Genomic DNA, 19,675 nt, shown 5'->3' with positions numbered 1-19,675 from the left:
AAAATAAGTTAAATCTAGCAAAAGACATAAAAGACAATAAGAAGTTATTCTATAAATACATCAGGGACAAGAGAAAGCGGAAGGAAAGTGTAGGTCCTCTACTTAGTTAGGAATTAGCTTATAACTGATGAGCTCAAGAAGGCTGAGATGTTTAATGCTTACTTTGCGACATTCTTCACTGAAAAGATAAACATAACCCAACACTTAACACCATTAATATTAACAATAAGGAGGAAGGAATACAAGCCAAAACAGTGAAAGACTAGATTAAAGTGTGTTTTTAGATACTAAGGATGTTAAGTATTGAGTAAATGACTAATTGTGCACTCAATATGATTTGTATCGAGTGCACAATTAGTTGATAAGGGGCCGCTGAATCTCTACAGTTTAAATATAGTAGGAGCCGGGCATGCAGGCAGCCCAGTTCCTAAGACATTTAAACTACAGAGCTGCACTGTGAGTAGGTCTGGGACCTGGCGCAATCCCGTGATGCACCTCTGTGTCTCCTCTCCTCCCCTGCACCACGAAGATGGTGCTTCAGCACCAGCTCCTGCTCCCCCCTCCCTTGTTGCCTCTGATATAGAGGCAGCAAGGAGGAAAAATGCAAGTAGTTGACTCGACTGCCCGATCAGATATGTCATCATGACCTGGTGAAATCTGTCCTGGTGTATTTAAGGAACTAGCTGACGCAATCTCAGAACCCTTAAAATTGTCTTTAAGAACTTGAGAAGGCCAAACTTAGAATCTATCTTTACGCAGAGAAACAAAGAGGACACAAGGAATTACAGACAAATCAGCCTAACTCTGATACTGGAAAAATACTGGAACCAATTATTAAACAACCTATTTGTAGGTCTCCAGAGGATAATAGGATTATAAGAAATAGCCAGCACATATTTGCCATGAACAAGCCATGACAAATCTCAACCTTATTTCCTTCTTTGACAGGGTTACTGGACTCCTGGATAGGAAGGAAGCAGTAGATATATCGATTTTAGTATGGCTTTTGACACAGTCTCATATGACATTCTCATAAGCCAAACACAGTCTAAGATCAGGGGCACATGGGCTGTATCTGGCCCGCCAACACTTTTAATCTGGCATGCCACCAGCCTCTGCGGCAGGAGCAGCACCATTCAAAGCAGCAGGCTCCTCCCTGTGCCTCTCTGCACCACGGGGAAGGGGTTTACGGCCAACAGGAGCTGAGAGAGTTTGCTGGGAGCGGGAGCAGCACATGAAGCCTCCCCCGTAGCACAGAGTGCTATATGGGACAGAGTGGTCTGGGGCTGCTGAGAAGCCTGCCTGAAAGTGCTGCTGGCTGGGAGCTGGTTAGGTAAGTACCTCCCAGCTAGAACCTGTCTCTGGCACCCACCCCCTCCTATATCCTGCACTCCCTCCTACACTCCTCTCCTAGGCCAGGATCCTCTCCTGCACCCATATCCCTTCCCAGACCCTTCACCCCAGTCCCTGGACCCAGGTCACCATTCAAACACTCTGCATCCTCCTTCTCCTGCCCCAGGTCACAACTCCCTCCCAGGCCCTGTACCCCCTCATACACCTCTTCCCTAGGCCAGAATCCTCTCCTTCACTCATTCCCCTTCCTGGTCCTTGCACCTCTGTCTCAGGTCAAAACCCCCTCCTTCTGCAAAACCCCCTCTTGGATCCCACATCCTCTCCTGAACCCCAATTTCCTACCCCAAGCTCCCTTTTGCACCCAACTTCAGTCTCAAATCCCATGCCCCCTCTATAGAAAAATGCAGCCTTTCACTGCTTATCAAAATCTTGGAGTGCCCCCCCCCCAAAAAAAATTATTCCCCATCTCTGGTCTAGATGATTTTACTATAAGGTGGGTGTACAATTATTTGAAAGACTCTACTCAAAAAGTAGTTATCAATTGTTTGCTGTCAAACTGGAATAACTAGTGGGGTGCCACAGGGCTCAGTCCTGGGTCTGGTACTATTCAATAGAATGTTGAATATTCTTATAAAATTTTCAGAGGACACCAAGCTCAGAGGGGTTGCAAGCAAGCACTTTGGAGGGCAGGCTTAGAATTCAACAGGAGCTTGACAAATTGGAGAATTGGTCTGAAGTCAACAAAAAAGTTCAACAGAGACAAATATAAAGTATCTTACTTTGGAAGCAAAAATTAAATGCACAACTACAAAATGCAGAATAACTGGCTATGCAGCAGTACTGCTGAAAAGGAGCTGGGCTCATAGTGAATCACAAATGAAATTGACAATGTGATGCAGTTGCTTAAAAGTTTAACAACATTCTGGGGTGTATTAATAGGAGTGGCAGAGTAAACAAGGAAAGTAATACTAGCCTTCTATTAAGCCCTGGGGAGGCATCACATGGAGTACTGTGACCAATTCTGAGCACCAAACTTGAGGAAAGATGTGAACAAACAGGAGAGAGTTCAGAAGAGAACTACAAGAATGCTAAAAAGTTTACAAAACCTGATCTATGAGGAAAGGGTTTAAAAAACTGGGAATGGTTAGTTTGGGGGGAGGTGGTAAAAAAGACTGAGGGGGGATCCAATAGCAGTCTTCAAATATGCTGGATGCTGTTACAAAGATGATGATCAATTGTTTTCAGTGTTCACTTAAGGCAGGGTAAGAAGCTTAATCTACAGCCAGGGAGATTTAGCTAATCAAATCTAATCTAATCTCATCTAGAGTATGTCTGTCTGTGTGTCTGTCTGCAAGTCTGTCTGTTCAAGAACTCCTCCTAAACGGTAAGAACTATGGCCATCAAACATTGTACAAAGCTTCTTCTCCTAATTTAAAGCAAGGTCAGGGTTTGGTTGTGCCAGAAGAATCAGACGCTCCGGGAAAAGGACAGTTTTCCATAACACACAAAGGGAGGGGCTACTGCTCAGAGGGACACGATACAAGAGTGGCCACTGGAGGCAGATGCACCACTAAGGGAATGGCCAACAGGCTGGGGCTCCGCCACCTTACCTGCCAGCACAATGAGTAAGTGGCCTCCTGCCCCAAAATCCTTCCTCCACAGCCGTTGGCCTCAGCACCAGAGTGGGGAGAAAAAAGGCCCCTGGCAGCTGGGAGGTGGAGGGGAAAAGACCCCCAGTGTCTGGGGAGGTTGGGGGGCAAAAAAGGCTGCTAGCAGTTGAGGAGGTTTCGGGAGGAGAGAACAGAGCCCTGGCAAGGACCTGGGGGCAAAGAGAGAACAGGCCCCTGGCTGGGGTTGGGAGGGTGGGGGAGGAGAGAATAGGCCTTGGCGGGTGGTCTTCCCCATCATGAGACCCTCCTCACCCCCCCAATTCTCACTTTCACGGCGTCCCTTAAGGGCCCTGGCAACACTGGGTAAGTGAGCTAGTGGAAACAAATTCTAACTATAAAAGCATTTAAGCCAGAAATAGACTTCTGAGGAAGGCTGTGGAAGCCCCATCGTTAGGGGGTTTTAAGAATCAACCAGAGACAATCTAGGTCAGTGTTTCTTAAACTTTTTAAGACCGAGGAGCACCAAACAATACATTTTTTATGAGGAACACCAAGGATTTTTTGTTGCGTAAATAAAAAAAAAATGCTGCTTGCCCCTTTAAGGGTGGCCATTTTGAACTCTGTTGTTCTCCACGGCACACCTCCGACTGCCTTGCAGGACACAGTTTAAGAAACACTGATCTAGGTTAACTTGGTTCTGCCTCAGCACAGTGGGCAGCACTTGATGACTTTTTGAGTGCTGAGGTTTCTTCCAGCCCTAAACTTCTTCTTATTCTATTTCAAATGCTTGCTGGTTCTGCAGTTAAATTTTCAATGTGGACAGCAGCACATTGTTGGTAGATGGCCCAGTTCCTGTAACTCCCATCTACTTAAAAAGTCTACATAAGTTAAGGGGCCTGTAAGAATAAATACATGATTCAGCTGTTTAATCTTGTTTCTAATAAGCAGACGATTTTCTCTCAGGGAGCAGTGGTCTAAAATGGGGAACAGTCTATTATATATGGCCACATTATTTTTATTTTTGTGCTTACTTATTCATTCTTTGATAGGCACATTATAAACTAATCCTCTAGTGCTTTCCCCAATTTTTAGAGGTTCTTGAACTGTGAGGGCTTTCCAGTTTAACTGAAAAGGGCTCTGATTACTAATTCTTTGTGTGGTTGGATGAGGAAAGGAGGTGTTTATAAAAGTTAATTCCTCATGTTGGACCTCAACCTGGGATCTTCATTTCCAGATAACCTCTACTGCTGTCTACTCCCTTGCAGGCTGTTTGAGACAGCCATCAATGCTTACTTGTTCCATTACTTAGGGAATGTCTATACTACAGTGCTGCAGCTATCCCATTGCAGTGAGGTAGACACCACAGCAATGGAAAAGGTTTTTTTTCCCCATAATTGTAGTAAATCCACCCCTTTGAGAGGAGAAAGCTAGATCAATGGAAGAAAAAAATCAGCAGTCAGATGAGGATGTTGCAGAGATCACATGTATATTGGACCAGGCAGCCCAAATGAAACACTGATAATGGATGAATCTGGCATAACACAACATATATTTTTAGGTAATAGTATAGTCTGATTGGTATTAAATCACAATGATGAATGACTTTAAATACCCATAAAGTTCAATATTTGCTAGTAATTTTCTGTTTGGAGTATTTCATTAGTATTAGGACATTTATAAACACAAATGAGAAAACTGTCAGACTCAGGTAGTTAATGCACAAGCCTCAACCGATGGAAGTGGCACCACTTATCATATTAAGCATTTCCCTTCTGGCAAAATTATTTTCTGGTGGGGCAAATTATCAACTAGTCTAATTTTCCCAGGACCATCAGGATTTGGAAAAGATTGCCTCACACCCCACAATACTAGCTTGGAGAATCAATAAAACTTAGTATTTAGAACAGGGGTGGGTAATACAATGGAGGTGGCTGTATTTACCTGCGCCTCCACAGGTACGGGCAATTACAGATCCCATTGGGCATAGATTTCTGTTCCTGGCCAATCAGAGCCATTGGCTGGGATCAGTGATCCACAGCCAACGGGAGCTGCGATCACCAGTAGTTGAGGAGGCACAGGTAAATATAGCATCGGCAGCCCACCAGGGCTAATGCTGGTGAACCAAATCCAGCCTGCAGCCTGCCCACCCCTGATTTACAGAGGATACAATTTTTTAAACTCCAAAATCTTTCATTTTTGTTTCAGGCTGCCATCTGTAAATGTGGCTTCTTAAGAGCTCTGTAACTGCAGACAACTGGTGTGCAGAGAATCTCATTTAACAACAAATCACAATGTTCCATTTACATCCAGAATACTGTGTTATACTCTACAATACAGAGAAAGCAGAAGTCCTCACAAAGCAAAGCAAATAAATTAACTATGCAACTTTATTTGTACAGATAACTCCACATCTGCAAAATGCTATGTCATACCCTTGAATTGATATAATTTGATTTGAAAGACTCTTCGGAAAATCAGTTAAAACTTCAGTTTTGTCTACCATTTTAATCCTCTCCTGTTTAAGGAACAAATGCTTTGTCATTGTGGAAAGCATTCAACATTAATATAAGTGCTGATCAAAATGCCAGGAGAAAGAATGACTATAGAGATTAGCTAAACACTGAAAGGCACTCAAAGGATACAGTAACCTACATGTGCAGAGAGGAAAGCAGATGGAAGCATGAAATGAAGCAGCAGGTGCTCATGAATACTAATATCTACAGGTTATGATTAAGAACAGCCCAGCAATGTAAACCAACAACTCCCCTTAAAATACCCCGGGCATCCTTTCCTTTACTGCTGTGCAGGGATAACAGTGTTTTCTAGATTCAGATTGGTCTGTTTCAGTGAAGATATATATATATATATATATATATATATATATATATATATATATATATATATTGTTCAGCAGACCCAACCAATCGGAAAGCAGTAATGTTAAACTGATACACTGGAAATTTTAAAAATTACAAATAAAGAAGGCCCATTTTAAGTGAGCGGTAATCAGCTATAGTTGGAAAACTGGCACTGAACACTTCCAAGTGTAAACATGAATATAGGAAACTTCATCCCTATTTTTTTGAAAAGAGGACTTTTCAAATGGTAGTTATTGGCGGAGGATGCAGACTATGAAAATTCTATGGCCAATACTAAGCATATGAAAACATTAAACACAACAAAATATATTTATAGTTTTGCCACAAAGAATACTGAATTCCAAGAAAACAAATTTTTTATTAGCTTGTTACCCACATCTAAAATATTCTAAAACACAGAGCTGTCACTCAGATGCTAAATTCTTCTATTTTTTCTCATATTACAGTACATCAATTTTCTACAAAGCAATTATTGCCACCTGTAAGCTTAGAAATGAAAATTATCATTGGCCAATCATGCATCCCTTACTCACATGAATAATTGTTTTGAAAGATAAGGCTCATTATTTTTCTTCACTAGATTGTAGTGCAGTGCCCCAAAATCCCTCCATAGACCAGTCTAGCAAACTGACCCACATGATTTCAGGCCTAAAAATATTGGGTTCTTTCTGAGGTTTTTGGCATTTTTTAAATCCTTGCAAATTCTTATCTACACTCAGGAGGTAAAATAACTTCAGTCATTTTCCATTCTCAACACTCCTCCTGAGTTTTGTCACTTCCTTTTTTTTTTAAATTAAGTCATTGCCCTTATGCATTTATTTAATCAAGTCTACAAATCCTCTGAGAATGACTCCACTTGGCAAAGCAGAAATTGTAGTATATAATTCTACCTGAAATAATCTTACATAGTGCATAAAAAGAGTTCCTTTTTCAAACAATGATTTATCATTCATAACCCACTGTAATTTTAAAGCTAATGGGAACACATATATCAAAAGCCCACAAAGGCATTATTTACTACATTTTAGTGCTAGCTTAAATACATTCAAATTTTCCTCAATATTCATACTATACCAAAATCTTCTTTATGTTTTTGTTTGGATATTTAGCATTACTAGAATTTGATTTCAGAATATTTCTAGTATTTCATACATATGGTATTTCTGGCATTGAAATAAAGATAAATAAAGATCATAATATTTTAAGCATGGCTACTCGCCATTTAAATAGATTATAAAAACAAAAGAACATACAGCAAATAAAACTATCAAATAAAGCAGAAAAAAATCACTAGTAGAAATGAGATTAGGCACTTGAAAGCCCAAATGTTTCCTAAAACTACAGTTAACAAACTCCTATCAACAACATGTAGCATGAATTGGCAGCCATTTGCAATTTGTAATAAAAACTGGATACAGTTTCCATGTGGAGTTACACAAAGGGTCTTAATCAAAACTCTGCATCTTAATACCCCTGGACTTCAGAGGGGTTCAAAAACCCTTCTCTGATGAGTTCTGACCAGTCCCTCCCAACTTGGATTCAGCGAAAGAAGTGGAGGTCTAGAAGCCAGGACACGCTGAGTTACCTCACGCTACATCTACACAGTGGAGATATTTCAGGATACCAAGGTAGCTACCCCATGTCTTAGAAATGTGCCTGCACAAGGGTTAAGGGATGGCTCAAAATAGCATATTATTTCAAAATTAGCTATGCAATTTGAATAATGCAAATTGAATGTCTTATTTCACGTTTAAGGTGCTGTGTAGATGAACCCTCACTGTCCTTAACAACACTTTCTACTCACAGAGCTTTGCAAACTGAATGTATTGTCCCCATCTTATTGGTGGGGAAACTTAGTGTATAAGAAGTTAAGTGATTTGGCTGCCTAGAAGTCAGGAAGCCTTTCTAATCTTGGTTCAGACAATAACTTGCTGAGTCCTTGGGAAAGTCACTGAACCTCATAGCACTTCCATTTGTCGGAAGTATACTTATAGGAATTTTTTTAGTTTATGAAATAAAATGCAATAGATTGTCAAGACCATTGATCAGAGATAAACTCAATCCCTTCAGGTTCCAAATCTTGTCTTTAATCCAGTTGACCCTAATGACTGCTAGGGAAAACTGCTGCCATACATTTTTGCATGGTGCCTTTGCAAAATGTCAAGTAAAAAAAGCTATGTGGGTTTTCACCTGCCTCGCTGCAGATCTTCTTGTCTCCTGAAAACAACATTTTTTGGAGTCCAAAATTCCAAGTAAATATACTAATGAAAAATTGAAGACATGTTTTCATGATAAACTGCTTCCATCAATTTTGCTCTGTAAGGGTATTACTGCTTTATGAATAAAATCATTTGTAACTGTATCTGTATGCACAATCTCTACTAATGCCAGCTATATATTTTTTCCAAATACACAATTATGGCACATAAAATGAAATCCATAAATAAATATTTTAAAACAGAATGTGTCAAACTGATTACTTTAATTTTTTTCCAATATATATCATAAGAACATTTCCCTTCAGGCTTTACTGGAATCACAGAAATATTTCAAGCAAATTCCAAACAGAACTTTAAAAAATTCTAAATCTTTATGATGCAAAAATGGGCAATCCTGGCCAGCTGTTCCAAAGTGAACTGAAACACCAGACTTATTGAAGCAAAATGCAAGTGTAAGCTGGGTCAAGATAAGCTCTACCCTGACATCTGGTGGTGAATTGTGGTGAGTGGTGCAAAAAGACTTCAGGGTCTGATCTCATGTGCATAGGCACACCAACCCCGCCTAGACAAGGGGTATGGGTTCCAAACCCAGTCAAGTTGAGAAAGGCTGGGGACAGGTCTTTGTACCTGGTGGTGGGGCCCTGCCTGAGGGCCTAAACGACACCGATTGCGCAAGGGAGCGTCTACACTGGCATGTGCCTTAGCGCAAGAGATGTGTTTTTGAGCAAGAGCATCTGTGCCAGTGTAGACACTCTCTTGCACAAGAAAGCTCCGATGGCCATTTTAACCATCGGGCATTCTTGAGCAAGAAATTCACGTTGCCTGTTTACACTGGCCTCTTCCGCAAGAACAGTTGCGCAAGAGGGCTTATTCCTGAGTAGGAGCATCATAGTTCTTGCGCAAGAAGCACTGATTAGAACGCCAGTGTAGACAGGTTGCATGTTTTTGCGCAAAAGCAGCTTCTTTTGTGCAAAACCATGCCAATGCAGACACAACCTTGCTGTGGGGAGCCTGACGCTATACTGCTGATCTAACAGCAGAGCGGTTTGTGGGGATGACTGGCGGGTGCAGGTGGCCAGCAGAGCAGCTGGCGAGGATGACCTGTGGGCAGCTGGTAGTAGCAGCAGCAGGCAGCCAGTGGAGCAGCTGCAAGAGCAACCAGCTGGTGGCCAGGGGCGTGGACCAGGACAGCTGGAGGAGCAGAGCAGTTCGTGGGATGGCTGAGGCGGCTCATGGGACAGCAGGTGGAGTGTGGCGAGTGACTCGCGTTGACAGCAGCCGCAGAACCCTACGGAGAGGCGGAGCCATTGGCGGACCACGTAAGGTGTATCAACCTCCACCCTCCTCCAAGTTGGGGTGGTAAAACCCTGCCAGGTGAACTTTTGAACCCTGAGGCAGTACTGACCTGGGGGAGAGACTTTTGTGGTGTTGGACTTTTGGGGACTTTGGGTGATTCGCGGCTGGGGGGTGGGTCTTTGCTCATGTGTGGTCTATGAATCCGAGTTGTGGTGTTTTCCCAGTTTAATGCTGAGGTCAGTTACCTCATGTTATTAAAGATTTGCTGCTATACCAAGGCTCTGTGCTCGCGAGAGGGGAAGAATTGCCTCTTTGAGGCTCCCAGGGGTATATGTAAGATTTCCCAGATCACTGGGTGGGGGCTCGAGCCAGTGTTGTATTACCTTGTTGGGAGGAGACCCTTAGATACTGAACTCGGCCCTGCTGCTATTAACTCGGCCTGACAGAAGTGTTACACAAGCAAGGGAGCTGAATACAGTCAGTACTGTGCATGGAATGCATACGGATAAGTACAGTTAAACTGGGATGTGGCGTTGATGTGGTAATATTTGCTAAGCGCTTAAATTTAACTAGAAGTGAATGGAACAAACTTCCAGCATTTTGGGCCTGATCCAGTTCCCATTACACTCAGTAACACAGTATTGAACTATTCCTGACTTACAAGAATCCAGCCATCATCATTTCACATCCATCACTCACACCACATCTATTCATTCTCTTAACCTCGTCATGGTCCCCTGGGAGACTTCTCCAACTCAGGCTGTTAGGGTGTTTCTCGCTTTTATATCTTTGTTAGGATAAACTTCTGCTCCTTCTGAAGTGACTTAAATGCAGCTAAATTATATCAGGATTGGGAGGCTAATCCGGGGATCAAAAAGAAAAAGGATGTCATAGGACTAGCTAAACTTGTGGAGGATAAATGTGATTATGTAGCTCCCCTGACCAAAACTCTCACCAGTGGGGAGCTTTCTATAGGTTGGAGTTCTCTAAGAAGATTCTACAGAATCCTCCTCCATCTGTGCTGCTGCAGTCTCAGGAATGCACCATAACTCTTGCCACTATCTGACATTTAACTGCACATTTTAAAGGGGGAAAGGATTTGACCTTCAAACCCTTGGGTGCTCCTGTCTCCAACCTCATCTCTGTTTATTCTTTTTTCAGTATTTCATTATTTCTTTTCCCAAACTCTAGAATAAAGATGGGGGAAATCTTTATAAAGATCTGTGAGGTATACATTTTGCAAAATAGATAAGAAGGGTATTCATTTTACATGCAATTATACCTTAACTTACTTAATGGAAAAATCAATGGAAATTTTTATCTTGGACAGTCCACCAGATACTTTCTTAATAACATGTCAGGTCATATGCTGATTTAGCCTCATGGAAGAAAAACACAAATTTGTCTTTGTACTACCCCAAAAATCCCAGTAAATCTTTTTTTATTTTTAATTTAATCAGTGCTTTACATATTTCATGATATTTTTATCATTTGCCATGTTTATAAAACAGGTACCTGGCTTGCCACTGAAACAGATGAATCCAAATCAGGACAGCAAATATAATAAACATATTTGTCACGTGAAATCAACAGAAGAAAAGTGTTGGTTTGAGTGCTCTGAACCAACTAGTTGCATAATCCTAATCTGGATCACACTCCTGGATTGAAGATTTAGCAATTTAGGCAAACTGCATCTACAGGGCCTGTTCCAGAACTCACAGGAGTAAATGGAACCCCTCCAATAACTTCAACAGGCTCCTAGTTGAGAAAAGTTAGCCATTCCCAGAGTAAATTGACAAAAACTGATACACAAACAATGTTAGTAGCAGGACTACTTCATAGTAACAGCAGGTTGGAAACTAGATATATCATTGGCAGTCCTCTTACCAGGGGAAATTAATTATAAAAATTAATATTACACATTTTAAACTTTTTGTTTATTAATCCCCACAGGATTTATCTATTATATATTTTGAAGAATTTGTTTGTTTGTGGATTTGTTTGTGCAAAATAAAGTCATACTTCAGGATTACCTACAGATACCACATTTTGCATAAACAATCCTGCCACTTAAATTAGCTGAATGCACAACTTTATATACTGGAGTATGCTGGGTGAAAGATTTAAAAAATTATTTTTGTTTTTCATCAGAAAAAAGTCATGACTATTATGGTTAGAGTTCATAAAAAATTTGTGCTAACAAAATTAAAATCAAGTCACCTATTCAACTTTCATTTTAGTGCAAAGAAAATTTTTACTGTTACAAACCACAAAATAATTCAAATTAGTTACAGAAAAAGTAATGGAAGCTTTACAAATTCCTGATTCAAATGTATTACGTATGGTAATTATTCAATAAAATGAATAAAGTTTGAAGTTGAAATCCTACAAATTTTAAACTGTTCTTTTATTTGCCTTTTGCAAGCACTTTAATAAAAAATTCTATTACATATATTTCATTTCTTGAACTTCCCTATGTGTCATCTATGCAAAATGACTTTGCCCAGTCAATGATGGGCCTCGCTTGCTAGTCTATCATATTTAAAGAGATAGATAAAAGTAGTAATGGAGAAGTCAGTTCGGAGGAATCTGCTATGTTAGACAAGCTGAAAGGGTCTGGCCCAGGCCTTGGCAAAATACGGCCCACCAAACCACCAGATCTGGCCCACAGAGGCAGTGGGGAGCTGCAGGCAGGCTTCCCTGCATGCCACTCAGAAACGTGGCTCCGTGCCCTGTTTCTGTTTCAAAACTAATTCCAGAGGGGAGGGAGAAAAGCTTCGGGAGCTGTCTTCCACCCCCCAGCACAATCCTATTGGCCGGTTTCTGGCCAGAAACTGGCCAATGGGAGCTGCCTGTTTGAATAACAGTCAGCCAAGAAGAACCATGCCTCCTCCCCTCAGCTCAGTTATTCACACAAGCACATGGCCAGGTTGGCAGGCTGGCTGGCTGGGAAAGGTTTTAAGCTCTACAAACTTTTAGCCCTGCAGGCAGGCAGGCTGGTTTGGCTGCTGGCTGGTAACTCTCCTGGCCAGAGCCTGCCTCTGGCATCCCAGTCCCTCCCTTTCGCAACCCTCTGTCCCCCCACTCAACATACCCAAACCCTCTGCCCCTATCTTACACCCATCCCGCCTCCCAGATCTGGCATCCCGAACTCCTGCCCCAGATCACAATCCCCTCCTGCCTTAGGTCACATCTCGAACCCATGCACTCCAGTCCCCTGCCCTCGGTCACAACCGCCTGCTTTACCCAAACTCCCTCCCAGACTCCATTCTCCCTCCTGCACCCCAATCCCTTACCCTAAGCTCCTTTCTGCACCCAATCTCCATCCCAGACCTGCATCTCCTCCATTAATATCATGGATATAAATTATATCCACTTTACAAAATCTTAGTGCCCCTCATTAGAAATTATTGCTCACCCCTGGTCTCGCCAGTAAAATATTCCACAATATTCTGTCAGTGATTCAGGGTCAAAGAATGCATTTTAACTTATTGTAACAAAGACTGTTCAGCTGAGATGGGTAGATTTATCAATTTGAAGGTGAATTTTCTGATTATTGGTAGATGTTATTGCTTCTATTTTATACCCAGCTAACTTGAGATTTCAAACTGAAGAGAAAATCTATCACTTTACTGGGTAAGATGATCCCATGACTTACAATTTGGAGCAAATAAACCAACAAAGATGGAAGAAGACGTTCTATTGCACAAGCTGAGCCAAGTGTCCAGGAAACTTTCTTTGGTGCACATCCTCATTATCAACCTACCCACTCTCCTAACAAGGCCAGTCTCAGTGACCTGCACAAGATGCACAAGTTTACAAAGGGTAAGCAATGTGTGGCAGTGCATAAAAATAACCCCTCTTATTAGCTTGTGGTGACTTTTCTCACAATAATAACTTTAGAAACTTATTTTTGAGGCAGTTCATGTTGTTTCCTTTCTTGTAGTTGTGAAGACCCTAGACCTTCAGATATGCCCACAAGTACTTGAGTTAAGAGACTATCTTCATTAGCTAGATGCTTTGGTAGAATCTTAATCTGTTATGCACTTCAGCCATTATAGCAGACAAAAAAGCCATTATACTACATACAAAACAAACTCAGTTGTCACTGTGAGTCAGCATACTATGAGATATGTGGCACACATATTCTGAAGATGGGATGGAAAAGGAAAAGCAGGTAAACATAACACAAAGTAATGCAAAGACACTTCAAAATGAACACGTAAGTTAAAATTGTGATGTAATTTGTGTTGAGCTGACACTTTAAGGCAGGCGTGGGGAACCTAACACCTGGAGGCTGAATGTAGCCCCCAGCTTGCCTGGATCTGCCCCTTTTCCCCCTGCCCTGCATTGTGGAGCCCGTGGGGCTGGAACACACAAAATCTACTAGGCTGGGTCCCCCTAGCACCTTGCATGTTGAAGGTGGGGCGTGTCTTTTTCCTTCTGTCGGGGCCCACATCAGTGAGGATTGTTTTTGTTTTGTTTCTCACTTGTGTGCCGCCCCCAATTGATTTTTCTGTGGGTCAGTGGCCCCCAACTCAAAAAAGGTTCCCCACCCCTGCGTTAAGGCTATGTATTATCATATCTCACAAAAACCTCAGAGTCCCAGAATACGGAGGATCACACAGGTCATTGTAAAGATAAACAGCAAACTCAGTCCTGTTGCCCTACCATGCTACACACAATCCTATATGTTTCACAAGCTGTTCAGCTGTGAGTCCACGCTGTCAGAACTACAGAGTAAACAAGTCAAACTACCTGTAATAGTTAGAATGCTGATCAATGTAAACTATTCTAATGAATGACCCTACTTCCCACCCATTCTTCTTTAATATTTAATACTTGCTGTTAAAATACAGCACAGTCTGACTTTCAAAAAATAGACTCACAGACTTTCACGTCAAAAGGGACCATCGTGATTATCTAGTCTGGGTGTGGGGGACCTAGGGCCTGTGGGCCGGATCCAGCCTGCTGCTTCATTTCATCTGGTCTGTGGCCAGTCTTCATGCCATGGGCCAGAAGCCCCAAGCTAACCCTGTGGACCTAAGGTGCTATCAGGGAAGCTCCATGCACTGCCCCCACCCTCAGTGGCTGAGAACTGTAGCCAATGGGAACTGCAAGGGTCTATGCCTACAGATGTAGTCAATACACACCACGCAGAGCTGCCTGGCCCCGCCACCTAAGGACCCGACATGCCAGTTGCTTCAGGGAGCTGCACGGGGCCAGAGCAGGCAGGGAGCTTGCCTTGGCCCTGTTGCATCACTGCAAGGCAAATCACACCATTCCCTGTGCTCCAAACCCTCTCCTGCATTCTAACCCCCTGCCCTAGCTCAGAACAATTTCCACACCCTAACTCCTTTAGAGACCCGACACCCACACCCGATCTCCTTTGCAGAGCCTATACCCTTGAACCTCCTCCAGCACTCGAACTCCCTGCCCCAGCCCTGAGCTCCTGCCCACACCCTGAACCCTTTGTTTCTGACCCAACCCCAGAGCCATGGGGAAGCCCTGAGCTTCCATGTCCCCCATAGGATTGTGTGTGGCCAGCAACTGATTTTTTTGGTGTGTCAATGGCTCCAATAGAAAAAAAGGTTCCCCACCCTGATCTATTGTGACCTCCTGCACATTTCTTGCCACAGAACCTCACTCATCCATTCCTGGATAACCCAAAGTCTCAGCAAAGCTCAGATAATTTTCATCCCTAGTCACCATGCATCACATTCCTTCATTTGGTTAGTTTTTTGACTCCCAAAAGACCACTGGAATGTTTTCGGAGGACAAAGGGACCACCTCACTGACTTCTTAAAGTGCTTTTTAAATACCCATGATCAGGTATTTTTAGGGTATTGCTTTGTTGTTGTATTTGTTTTCTTCCTTTCCTCCCTCCTCCCTATTTTGGTATAGTCTGGTTTAGTTTCTTGCCTATTACATACCTCTACCTCCATTTGCCAGTACAGATTGTATCTCCCTAAACCAGGACTCTCTGGTCTGGCAACATCCATGGTCCAGCAGGAAGGCCAGCGGCTGGGAGCCCTGCTGAGGGGGGAGCCTGGCAGAGCTGGCAGAAGCCCAGCAGTGGAGCCAGGGCCGAGACCATGGCAGCCCAGCAGGGGGACCGGAGCCGCGGCAGCCCAGCAGCCAGACAAGCTGGGGCCAGTGGCAGTGACCGGCAGGGGCCAGAAGCAGAGCTGGCAACAGGCTGGGGGGCTGGTAGCAAAGGACCTCCCTGATCCAACAAATTCATTCATTTGGGACTGGTCAGGTCCCAAGGGTACTGGATCAGGGAGGACCAATCTGTACCTCACCCTTCAATTAAAAGTACACAAAACTGAACTAAAACTGTACAATTGCAACTTACCAGTTCCACCACAGGATGGCAATATTACTTAGCAAATTAGCCGCAGAAACAGATCTAACAAGGATTCCCTTAAGAATCCCCATCAGGGTTGGTTGCAAAGAATTATGAGAATCTACACATAATCTGTTTGTAGTATAGTCACAAGAGCCTGTAGTTACTATTACTCTCTTTCAGGGACAGTCTCCAGCTCAAGAAGAGATACACAAGTTGCTGAAAGCGTCTCGCCTGAAATAGTATGTTTGCCAAGAAGGCTAATGGTATATTGAGCTGCATTATTAGGAGCATTGCCATCAGATTGAAGGAAGTAATTATTTCTCTCTATTCGGCACTGGTAAGGCCACATCTGGGGTGCTGTCCCCTCCCCGCCTCCCCCCTCCCACACACACACTACAGAAAGGATGTGGACAAATTGGTGAGTCCAGCAAAGGAAAAAAACAAACATTATTAGGGGGTTGGAGCACATGACTTATGAGCAGAAGCTGAGGGAACTGGGCTTATTTAGTCTGCAGAACAGGGGCTTTTGGTATTCTAGGCAGGGGGAGGCATTGCCTTTCCAGACCACCAGCCTGGCCCTGCCTACACTCCTCCCCCCTTGCTACCTCCGAGCACCTGCCCTACCCTGGTGCTCCTGGCCAGGGAGGCTGGAGCCACATGCCCTCTACTTTCCCAGTGCCCCAGAGCCAGGGAAACTAAGGCATGCACTCACCCTCCTCCTCTCCCCATGGTGAGGGGTGGGACCTCAGCAGAAGGGGCAGGGCTGGGAGTGGGATGGAGGCTTGCCTCCCCCAGCCCTATCTTCACCAACCACCCATGCTGCAGAAGAGAAGAGTGAGGCGTGAGATTTGATAGCAGCCTTCAACTAACTGAAGGAGGGTCCCAAAGAGGATGGGACTCCATCAGTCAAGCTGTTCCATCAGTCAAGCTGTTCTCAATGGTGGCTCCATCAGTCAAGCTGTTCTCAATGGTGGCAGATTACAGAACATGGCTCAATGGTCTCAAGTTGCAGTGGGAAGGTCTGGATTGGGTATTAGGAAAAAACATTTCACTAGGAGAGTGGTGATGCACTGGAATGGGTTACCTAGGGAGGTGATGGAAACTCCATCCTTAGGGGCTTTTAAGTCCTGGCTTGACAAAGCCCTGGCTGGGTTGAATTATTTGGGATTGGTCCTGCTTTGGGCAGGGGGCTGGACTTGATGACTCCTGAGGTCTCTTCCAGCCCTAGGATTCTATGAAACATGGGTAAACCCAATCCAGGGGAAGGCACCTCAGGTAAGTGCATTTTCCCTCACAGTGTTTAGAAACAAATATGGCACTTAGCCCATCCCAAGTTACCCAAGACACAAGTATCAACTTTTAACTGTCTTTCTCTTACAGGAAGAGGAAGCAATACAAACCCAGAGGTAGAATTGTTCTCTGCTTTTCATTCCCCTGCAGGATTAGGTGGGGGACAGAGGGCATGTGGCAAACCATGTTGATTTATATTAGGACGTCCCTTGTACGCTCCTGAAAGATCTTGACGAACCTTTCATGGCGTATTCTGCAGTCCTTTTTCTAAGGGTTCTAGGAAGGGCTGCCTTATTTCTTTTGCTGTGGCAGGGCATTTTCCCACAACGCTCAGCAATGAGGTCTGCTGATTCCACTGCAGTGAACAGGCTAGCAACATATAGGCCCAGCAGCAATGGCACAGTGCAGGCAGCAGCTGTGTCTCTGTGGTGACTCCCAGGTGTGAGATATCAACTAGAATCACTGCTGCCTATGGAAAATAATGCCACTGCTTAGTGCCATTACCTGACATGCATTCTCCCCCCCCTCCAAAATAGAGACCAAATTGTTTCATGCAACCAGAAGTGTTAATGTCCCCCCCTTCGCTATCAGCCCTCGCTCCCTTCCCTCCCGGCCTCTCATGGATGATATTCTCCATGGCGGGAGCAGGAGAGTAGTGCTAGGCAGAGACACTCCACAGCTGAAGTGTCAGTAAACACCTTACTACAAATAATGATGGAACTGAGGAAAGGGAGTTTAAAAGAGAGAAGGCAGATGAAGTAATATTTTTTATTGGACCAATTTCTGCTGGCAAGACAAACTGTCAAGTGGCACTGAGCACAAAACAGAAAGGGAGTTTTGAAACTTATCTTTCACTTTTTGTTGTGACTGTAAATGCAATGATACAGCTGTCTTTTTTATCTATGTGTGCTGCTATTGTGGCCTGTAGGGGTGGCTCCTCCACACACACAGCATGCCTGACACTGATGCCCAGTGAGTTCCTGCAAGCCAGGGCTGCATCAGACTGCAAGCAAAGGGCCTGGCTAGCCAACATGACATGTCAATAAGAGGCACAGAGAGGATAGGAGAAAATGGAGAATGACCTGAGAATTGCACCAGAAAAGGAGAGGGAGAGTGCAGTTCCCCAGGCTATAATGGGAATCTTCAGGCAGCAATCATAAATGCTGCATCCTCTAGTTCAGTGTTTCTCAATCTTTTTTTTATAAAGTACCCCTTTTTCAAAAAAAAAATATAAGTACCCCCAGTACCTATAGTTTTCAGACACACAACATTTTTTTCTACCATTGCAACACATTTGTTTAAATAACTTAATCGTAGCAGGGCGGGTGATGAAATTTTTGGGTGTAAAAAGTACAAAAATAATAAAGCGCTATAAAACTTAAAACAAAAATTCAGTTTTCTCCAAATTTCAGTTGTGTTGACGTACCCCCAGACTTCTCTCAAGTACGCCTAAGGATACTTGTACCACTGGTTGAGAAACACTGCTCTAGTTGACTGAAAGGCCTAACAATCACAGACTCACCGCTCTTAGCAATTTCTGGAGAACTCCACGGTGGCAGCACCTTACACCCTGCAACAGTCTACTTAACACCACAGGTCAAATCCCTATTACTCCACAGAGACAGTTTCACATACACTGACCTAGGAGAGGCAGAGCTGGTGTCAGGGTAGCCAAAATGGACTGCATTTCTGCATTGAATGGACCAATCTGTGTGCTACCATTCTAGATAATTCATGTTTGAAGTTTGTATTGTACTATCCTTTTTTCATTTGCACATTTTTCCCCTGCTACTTTTGTCAGACAATACAATTCCATTTTTTGAAAATAAATTCATCTTTATTTGTTCTCCAACCACAGAGCAGAATGCATGGTAGGACTCAAAGCATCCTGCACTTGTAAGTGTACAGAGCTGCAGAATTTGTATGTTCAAGACCACAACAACTCGTATCAGTATAGGTATAGCAAGCAGTGCATATGTCATAGTTTCAGTGAAAAACCATGTAAATTATAACTGCACAGGATAACATGGTAATTCATAGCTTCATTATAAGATATGTTATATGTATACATATTCATCAAACATGGCACAATTTCTAACAACCTGAAAAATTACATGTCCAAGGCACAGACAGCTGCTCCACTCTGACGGCAGCTTTCCCTCCCTTGTCTCTCATATATTATGTAGGACACAACATTTGACTACACTTATTGGGAATTTTTTCTCACTGGAATCCAAACTAGCAAGTAAACACTATCAGTGTCCTATCAAATCTACCAAAAGCACATTCAACTGTCCTTCTGCACCTGCTGAGCTAGAAGGTGAATCTTTCTGTAGTGCTGTCAAAGTGCCCAGTGGATAGTTTCAAAAGCCAGAGAAGCAAAGGATAAGCTGTGTTCCCCAGGATCATAATTAGCATTTCATCACCACCAGCAGTAATCCACTAGTTGGGAAAGAATGCCCCTGCCTGCAGCTTTATGAACATTCCTGTGTTTTTAAATAAGCAAGTGTTATGCATCTTCCCTGACCAGCCACACTGGAAGGTAGAGCGTCCCTGGTGATCCGCCAAGGATTGCATAACCATAGAAAAATCAGCCCTTTCTGTTGCTGTACTATGTAGCAAGGTGGGCTGGTGCCAAAATAGGGATATATACACAGTCTATTGCCCCACCATAGT

At 43.3% G+C, this 19,675-nt stretch overlaps 1 protein-coding gene and 1 long non-coding RNA gene across 9 annotated transcripts in view; one reads left to right on the top strand and one right to left on the bottom strand.

The window, feature by feature from the left end:
- Positions 1–19,675, bottom strand: part of CTPS2 (CTP synthase 2) — a 178,979-nt gene that overhangs the window by 36,209 nt on the left and 123,095 nt on the right. The window lies entirely within an intron of this gene.
- LOC112545742 (uncharacterized) lies at positions 8,481–16,165 on the top strand. Its single transcript, XR_003089288.2, has 3 exons — positions 8,481–8,563; positions 12,948–13,182; positions 15,890–16,165. It is a non-coding gene; the product is annotated as an uncharacterized LOC112545742 (long non-coding RNA).

This window comes from Pelodiscus sinensis, chromosome 1 (genome assembly GCF_049634645.1).
Source record: "Pelodiscus sinensis isolate JC-2024 chromosome 1, ASM4963464v1, whole genome shotgun sequence".
NCBI lineage: Eukaryota > Metazoa > Chordata > Testudines > Trionychidae > Pelodiscus > Pelodiscus sinensis.
This window is presented reverse-complemented; position numbering and strand designations above follow the sequence as displayed.